The sequence below is a fragment of the Tupaia chinensis genome, unplaced genomic scaffold, assembly GCF_000334495.1.
Source record: "Tupaia chinensis unplaced genomic scaffold, TupChi_1.0 Scaffold000311_2, whole genome shotgun sequence".
Classification (NCBI taxonomy): domain Eukaryota; kingdom Metazoa; phylum Chordata; class Mammalia; order Scandentia; family Tupaiidae; genus Tupaia; species Tupaia belangeri.
The window spans coordinates 6,193,687-6,203,184 of record NW_006159803.1 but is presented as its reverse complement, the minus strand read 5'-3'; positions in this window follow the sequence as shown (position 1 = coordinate 6,203,184).

Sequence of the window (9,498 nt, the reverse complement as noted above, 5' to 3'; positions counted from 1 at the left end):
GCGCTCGCCAGACAGACAGAGAGAGACATAGAGACAGAAAGCGAGAAATCACCCCCCAGGGGGGATGGTCACGCCGCAATCCCTTCTCCATTGTCCTCTCGGGATCTTGGGCACGCACGCACACGCACCCGGCGTGAGTTTTAAGCCACCAGGTCCGGGACTCGAACCGCGGTCGACTACATGGGAGTCCAGTGGCATAGCCATTACGCTAACTGCTGGTCCCAGTCTATTATTATTTTTTATAATTATTTTATTTAATTTTATTCACTGTTTTTTATTTTATTTATTTATTTTTGAAGTTGACCAAAGAGTGGCAGAGAGAGAGAAGGAAAGTGAGAAAGCAAGCTGCCAGGTCCAGGACTTGAACCGTAGTCAACCATGTGGGAGTACAACGCCCCGACCACCTGCCAGCCCCTTAAATCGGTAAGTCTATAGTAAAACTGACATAGAATGCTCGAGTTACCCTCTCAGACTAAATAAATGAAATTCTCCTAATGTAAATGTGACTTTTAAAAAAATGACTCATTCTTCTCCAGTCCTTCAAAATCCTAGACATGTTTTCAGGCCATGTAGGCCAGGGCTCACACCCAAGCTAGCAGGTGGATTCCAGCTCCACACTCTGCTATGCTACAAAAGCTAGGCTAATTTAACTTTTTAAAGTGTTGATATAAAATAAATCCTCATTATGATTTAATTTGACTTTTATAACAGTGGGTAAAAAGCAGATTAGAAGAAAGGTAAATAAGCTTATGTTATTATAGCCATTAAAAACTGAACTGATGATTAAACTTTTTTTTTTTTCCGAGAGATTTTTGCTATATGGCAGTGCATTGTGAAGAGACAGAGATACAGAAAGCGAGAAATCACTTCCCAGTGGGGATGGCTACACTGCAACCCCTTATCCTTCATTCTCCTCTTGGGACTTTGTGCACACACATGCCCAGCTTGAGTTCCAAGCCACCAAGTCCAGGACTTGAACCGTGATCGGCCATGAGGAAGTCTAGCAATGTAACCATTATGCCATCTGCTGGTCCCCAATAATTGAACCCTTGACAGCCACATTTTCAGTAGCATTTTCAGAGGTGGTTTCCTTTAGTTTCCATAGAATATAGTCTTAAATGTCAAGAATTTTCACAGTAGTCAAACCAGTTAGCAGTTGGATGACATCCCATGTCCTGCACATAGGGTCTTTTGTTTTGTTTTAGTTTGCTATGGAGAGTGACAGAGACACAGTGAGAGAAAGTGAGAAATCACCCTCCGGGAGGGATGACCATTTGCACAACCCTTCTCTTCCCTTTGCTCAGGAATTTTTGGGCACCCACGCACACACACCTTGAGTCTATTTCAAGTCACTGGGTCCGGCACGCCAACCACGCAGCCAGCCATGTGGAATTCAGTTGCCTTAACTACCATGTCACCTGGCTGGTCATATAGGACCCCCCCCCCTTTTTAAAAAATAATTATTTTACTTAACTTTATTTATTTATTTATTTTTATTTTGACCAGAGAAGGATGGAGAGTCGGGGGAACAAGGGCTGAAAGTGAGAAACAAGCAGCCAGGTATGGTCCCTGAACTGAGGTTGGCCAGCGCCCTTAACCACTATGCCACCTGCTGGCCCCTAGAACCCATTTTTAATGTGGCCTCCAGTGAAAGTGAGGAAACCCCTGTTTCTATAATATTCCACAATTATGAGCAACCAACTCTGAAGGAAAAAAACCCCTTCTACTTTAAAAAAATATTTAAACAACCAGTAAAAAAGACAATGCAGGCCAGCCCGTGGCAGGTAGTTAGGGCAATTGGATTCCATAGGGCCAACTTCATGGTTCAAATCCTGGACCCCACAGCCTGAGAAACAGGCCAGTTGCATGTGCATGCATGCTCCAAATCCAAAAAGGTTTTGGAGATGAGGAGATGGGACCAGGGTGTGACCATGCCACCAGGGGTGCTTTTTAAAGCCACCCCTGCCTCTCTCTGCCACGTGCACATGTCCTCTAGTAAAAATTAAAAAAAAAAAAAGACAATGCAATTTTTTAAATGGGCCAGAGGACAAAGAAACAATTCACAAAAGAAATGTAAACACAAAGGGACTTCAAATATTAGTGAAAATGAAATTAAAGTATAAGCTTATATCAGTGTCAAAATTTTTGAAATCCATGAATAGTGTTTTTATAACACACATTTCCATGAACATTTTGAAGACCCTCTCAGTCATTATATAGAATTATGTAATCAAAATAACCAAAGAAATGCAAATTAACAAAATATAAACTTTTTATTTGTTAATTACAAAACTGCAAACACACTATTAATCTTCTCTATCAAACTGGCAAAAATTTAAGAATATTTCTGGGAATTGTGCATTCTTTCTGGTGAAAATCAGTAAGAACTCCTTTTCCAGAGGGTAGTTCAACATCACACACAATAACATATGTGAAGTACATAGTCCTTGACCCAAGAATTCCACTGCCATGGAATTACCCTGAGGAAACAGATACATGCACAAAGACATACGTAAAGGAATGCTGTCTGAAACACTGGGTTAGGTTAAGTAAAATATAGACAGTCATATGCAAGAATACTATTTAACCATGCTTTAGACAATAAAACTTTTTTTTTTCTGGAGAGGTTTTTGCTATAGGGCGCATGCGCTCGCCAGACAGAGACAGACAGAAAGTGAGAAATCATCCCCCAGGGGGGATGGCCATGCCGCAATCCCTTCTCCTCCATTCTCCTCTTGGGATCTTGGGCACGCACGCACACATGCCTGGCCTGAGTTTAAGCCACTGGGTTGGGCACTTGAACTGTGGTCTACTACATGAGAGTCCAGCAACATAGTCACTACGCTAACTGCTGGTTCCTAGACAAATTTTATAAACTTGGAGAAATGTTAATAACATGCAAAGTAAAACAGATTATATGAATAGATGACATCAATTTAATTGCATATGTATAAAATAAATGAATAGCTAAGAGGATATGAACCAAATATCAGTGGTTATCTCTGAGTCTGGAAAGTAGAAATATGTTAATTTTTTGCTTTGGCTTTTCAACAACGCAATGAATATGCATAATTTTTTATTTTTTTAAAGAATTATATTATTTAACTTTATTTTTATTTTGACAGAGAGAGAGCGAGAGAGAGATGGAAAGTGAGAAAGCAAGTCATCAGGTCCGGACTCGAACTGCGATTGGCCATGTGGGAGTCGGGAGCCTCTAACAACCATGCCACCTGCCGGCCTCGAACATGCATAACTTCTATACTTGGGGAAACCATATAAATACCATGTCTACTTTAAAGAACTTAAAAACAAATTTTAGCACTGTGTCTCAGTTTAGTTCATCTAAGATTCATCTCTTAATCTGTTTAAAGTATCTCTATAATGTATTTTTAGAAGAGTTTTTGATGAAATTACCAACTTTAATTATCTACCAATGTTCTAATAATCTCAAATGGACTCTATAGGCTGTTTCTCTAAGAAGGATGGCAACACTCCCCTCAAATGTTCCATATACAGAAACGTTCACATTTGGGACCAACACATGGCAGGCTGGTTAGGTTGCCGGACTCTCACATGACCAGCCTGCTCAAGTCTTAGACCTGGTGGCTTGAAAATCATTTTGGGCACATGTGCGTGTGTGCCCAAAGTCCAGGGAGTGGAGCTGAGGAGAGGGGACTGTGGTGTGGCCATCCACCCCCCCCAGCTGATTTCTTACTTTCCCTTTCACTGGGTCTGTCTCTGTCTCTAAGGAGTGCATGTGCCCTAAGGCAAAAACCTCTTAATTTTTTTAAAAAAAGAAAGAAATGTTCACATTCGTAATTTATTTTAAGAAGATAAAGGTGGAAAGTAGGAGAGATACTAGTCACACTAAAGAGGACCTGGAATCCATCTGACTCCAAGGAAATGAATCTGAAATCAGCAGTGAGCCATAAATCAAATGTGCTCATGTGAATCCGAGAGGCCTGTTTAGGTTATTTCCAAATAAATGTTTTCTCAACTGTCTGATGATGAGATAAAATATCCCAAAGGATTTAAAATCAGAACACTTTAAACTCTGTTAAAGTTTAAAATTTCCACAGAGCTTAAAAATTTACACAACTCTTATTTTGCGTGTTTGCCCTCCCCCAAAAATATTGTTTACTTTGAACAATATTTAGCAGAATAATTTGCCAAATATTTGTCTGGGGTGCCAGGAAACTAGAGAACAATTCTAAGAAAGCATATGTACTCATGACAAATGTAATTTCTATTCTAATGGATAAGAATCATACATACATGTAGATATTAGTGATTTGTCTGGTAACAAGTACTTCTGCTGCACACAGTATAGTTAGTTGCTTTTGGAACTCTAAAATATTTCACAGTATAAGATTAATATCATGGCCACTGACAGGGGTCTTAAAATTCTTATTTTTATTTGAGAGGTTTTTGTTATAGGGCACGTGTGCTTGCCAGAAAGACAGAGAGACAGAGAGAGACAGAAAAGCGAGCAATCACCCCCTAGAGGGGATGGCCATGCAGCAATCCCTTCTCCATTCTCCTCTCAGAATCCTGGGAATGCACGCACACGCATCTGGTGTGAGTTTAAGCCACTGGGTCCGGGATTCAAACTGCAGTCAACTATGTGGGAGTCCAGTGACACAGCCATTACGTCAACTGCTGGTCCCTTTCTTTCTTTTTTTTTTTTTGGGGGGGGAGGTTTTTGCTATAGGGTGCGTGCGCTCGCCAGACAGAGACAGAGAGACAGAAAGCAAGAAATCACCCCCCAGGGCGGATGGCCATGCTGCAATCCCTTCTCCTCCATTCTCCTTAAAATTCAAATGTATTTTTAAAATAAGTTCTCTTTAAGAAACGTAATCAATATGTAATATGCCCCTTTCTTGTTTCTGTATTTGTTATAAAAACATAATTTTTATATCATAACTACTTTTTGGGATGCTTTAGCAAAGCTTACATTTTATGGTGATAAAGAATTAAGCATAAATATAATAACTACTCCAAAATGCACATAGAAAGTGTTTTGGTGAACAAAAGCAGTTTTCACAATTTCCTGGCCACCAGTATTGAATTACACGTTCTCTAAGAGATAAGTAAGTAGCCTGACATCTACATGCCATTTCAATCGGGTAATTTTCCGAGCATCTGTGAAATCCTTGAAGGTTCCGTAGACGACACATTTAGGTGCTCTTTGCTTAAATAAAACGAGAGGTACAACACTGAGGAAAGCTCAGTTACCTATCATAGAAAAAGTCTGAAAATAACTAACGATGGTTATTTCTGGGTAGTGACATAGGTAATTAATTTAATTTAACAATATTTGAAGTTCCTCTAATAATAAATATGATAGATTTGGTACTATAAATACACAACTCTTTAATGTAAAAATAATACCGTCTCATTTAATTTCTAGGAATTCACCAGCAATTCCTCTTTCCTCAAAAAATTAAAAATGCAGAGACAGAGTCAGTATACACAAAAATGTCCACTGCAAGTTATTTAAGTAAAACTGGAAAATATACAGTATTCAATAATAAGGGGATCACTAAGTAAAATGAAATTTGTCCACGTGGTAGAAGAGTATGCAGCTATTAAAATTTTTTTTTTTTTTACAGTTATATAAAATAAGTAAAATGCTTAGGCTCTAATGTTAAGTGGGAAAAAAGAATATAATTTATATATGTGTACCATGTGCTCTCATCTATGGAAAAATACATTACAAAAAAAAAACCTAGAGGGGGAATATGCCATAATGTTACAAATGGTTTATTCCTATCAGTAGAGGACGTATACATATACTTTTTTGCGCACTAGACTCTTCACTGTTTTTTATACTTTATGCAGTAAAACACTATTTCTTTTTACAAAGAATTATTTATTTAATTTTATTTTAAATTTTGCTATAGAGCACATGCACTCACAAGAGAAAGAGAGAGAAAGTGAGAAAGCAAGTTGCCATGTCCAGGAATCCAGTGCCTTAACCATCAGTCCACCTGCTGGTCCCCCAAAACCATCATTTAATATCAGAAAACAAAAAAATTTAAGGGTACAAGTGGCTTTTCTGAAATTTTACTTAAGAGACAAAACTAAGTACACAGTAAGAAGAATAAAGCTATTTCCTAGTATAGTATTAATAAAATATAACACTACTCAAGGATATTCATAGACAAGCTAACAGCAACTACTGCTGCCTAAAATAGTTTAATAGCCTAAATACTATTATTCTTTTCCTATTATGCTAATTTTGTAAAATTAGCTTCTCTAATTCATAAGCCACAAACCAATACTACAAAGCTTTTATGAAATAGTATATTAGGAAGCTGGATTCTACCACCACCTGTCTTCCCTTTTGTCTGCAAAATTTACACAAAGATGTAACATACAAATACTGCTTTCAAATGATGATACAATTATATTTCTTAAACAATATTAAGCTATTTGACAGATTAGACAAAATGAAGATCTCTTCGCCAACTAATTGTTTTTCTGAAAAGGAAAACATCCTTGGATCTCCAAAGCTCTGTAGAAAACACATCATTTTTCAGTGATACAAAACGAGATGCAGAGGATCTGATTAAAAATAAAAAGACTCAGTTGTTTAAACTAAGCCCTAAAATTTATTTTGGTATTAAACTTTGGGGGAAAAAGATCTCTAAAGTTTTAAAACACATAAACTGCTAAAGCACAGTATATGGGGCCAGCCGGTGGCATAGTGGTTAAGGTGCTGGATTCCCACGTGGTTGACAATAGTTCAAGTTCCATAACCAGTGGCTTGAAATTTACTCTGGGCACATGCACATGTGTGCCCCAAATCCCAAGAGAAGAATAGAGAAGGGACTGCAGCACAGTCATTGCCCCTGGGGAGGGGGACTTCCTGCTTTCTGTCTGTCCAACAGCGCACGCACCCTATAGCAAAAAATCTCTCAAAAACAAACCAAAAAACCCCACAGTACATGAAGAAACTTGCATATGCAGTACGTATAATCGTGCTATTTGCTGATACTGTTCTTTATCCTATATTGTTCTCATTGTAATTGATATGCTGTAGTATGTTCAGCATTGAGAACCTAACATAAAGTGTTAAACTTTTTTTCTAGCCACCTCATTTATAGCTTTTAGGATAGTAGTTACTGTATTTATCAGAGACAAATATTTACCTAGTGAGTGAAGAGGATAACAAACACTGCTTTAAAAGCTCTATTAACAACAAATGGTGTTCTTTAAGACAATTTTATCTGTGCTCTTTATAGGTTAACACAAATTAACTATACAAGTTCACAGACGAACTTCACCGACTACAAAGAGAGCTACAAGAATTTTTCTTCAGTTATTGCCTTGCCATTTTTTTCACCTTAATATCTCCAATCACACCAAATTACAACATTTGCCCATCTCAAATTAACACTATTTCTTACACGTTAATGACTTCTTTAGAAAAACACAAGGAGATGAGTTCTACAGACTAAAATTTTAGCATTTAAATAATTTAACACACATATACTAAACTATACTCACAATTTAGGATTTAAGTGCTCTTTTGCCATCTGACCAATACATTAAATCACAAATGAATTGATCTCAGTCTGATGGTCAGAGGATGATTTAACTCCACAGTGCCCCCTACCTCTCAGATATATCAGTTTAAAAGGGGCACCATTTGAATTGTGAACCTGGAGAGAAATGTTAACCACTATCAACTCCACTTAAACCAGCCCTCAAATAGAGTATTAATTAAATTTGAACTATAAATAACAGCTGATTTAATTAAATCTTGCTAGTAATAACAGCAAGATCTGATGAGAAAAAAATATTGTAAACTGACAGGTTCGGAATTCAACCACACAACAACGTAATTCAAAAGTTCTGTGGAACCTCTCTGTAACACACAATTTGAATTTTAGACAGTCCTTAATCAAGGACTCAAAAACTCACAATTAAATGCCTTCCTTTTGTGTAACTTACAGGGAAACGGCATGGCGTTAGGCCATGGCTCTTCAGAGAAACAGAATCAATTTCTTCATTTTTAAAAATGCTGAGACCAGATTAAGCTATGCAAAACGTCAGTAATGTCACTATAGTCATATTATCATTATGTACTTCATCTAAATTGCCAACAGTGGTAAATTTGTGAAAACACTTGTGACCTTGGTCCTGAAGTTAAAAAGTTAGATTTGGGTTGCTTCAGATCAGCCGGGAAGGCAAAAAGTGATGATGAGAGAATGATACATACGCCTCTCTTTTTGGAAATAGACATCAGGCAAAACTTCTCAGTTTAAAAAGCTACGAAAAAAAAGAAACACTCAAGTTTTCAAAAGTACTTCGCCTTCCAAAAGTCATTCTGAAAAAGAGTCCTACTTTATTACACACTTACGCTCTACTGCATTCATACTAAGTGAAAAATGGAATAGGATGAAAACGGGGGGAAAGTGAAAAAGAATGGAACTCCACAGACAACTACAGTAAAGCACAGCCGAGTACGTGAAATGCCCTAGGTTCAAATCTAAAGAATGGTTTTGTACCTACCGTTTTTCCAAGGTATTTAATTTGCACGTCTTAAAATAGAGACCCCGAGGAGAGCAGCTTGAGGCAGTGGAAGGAAGGGGGGCGGGTTAGGTAAGAACAGAGACTAGTGAGAAAATATGTGCGGTGCATTAGAATGTGCAATGGAGGGGAGGTGCTGGATTCACGATCTGGGAGCAGTTGAGGGTTTTATGAGTAGAGAGGCAGAACAGATGTGGCTTAAGGAATGCGTATTCGCAGTCACAATGCACACCTGGGAAAGGGACGACCCTACCCAAGAAGGACGAACCCACCAACTGTAGGAATGCACAGATGACCATTTTAACCGGTTCTATTGTCTGGAGTATTAGGTGGAAATGCCTCAGGCAAGGATCAAGCTAGCCAGGCACCAAATCAGAGACCCTGTAGGGCAAAGAAGGGAGAGAAGACGGACAGCGGCGGTCCAGGCATTCCCGGCATCTGGGGCCCCTTCCTCGCTCCGCGCGGGAGGAACGCCGGGGTCACCGGGGCTGCGCGGTCCCCTGTCCGCGGAGCCCGAGCGCAGTCGGTCCCCTCCTCGGGCTGGCGACGTCTCTCACCGCGCCGCCCGGGAGCACCGAGACTTCCCCTCCCCCCCCCCCCCCAGCCGAAAGCAGGGAAGACGCGGAACTTGGGCTCCGGAGCGGAGGCCACAGACCAGGTCACAGCCGGGTGGGAGGCTCTGGGCTGAAATCCGTGTGGCCATCGGGCTGGCGTAGGGGAAGGCAAAACGCCGCTGGGTCGGGCTTCCAGGCTCTCGGCACTCGGGTCCAGGTGATCGGGCCCCGCTGCCGCGCTGCTCACCGGCCCCCTTTACCCCCGGGTCCTCACGGTCCCAGGCCCGCTAGATCCGCGCCTCTCAGGTCTCCCCGGTCCCCCCGGTCCCCCCACGGCAGCCGCCCCTTTCTGTAAACAGCACCTCTCCCAAATCCTAGCCTCGGCCGGTACCGCCGCGCCCCCGGG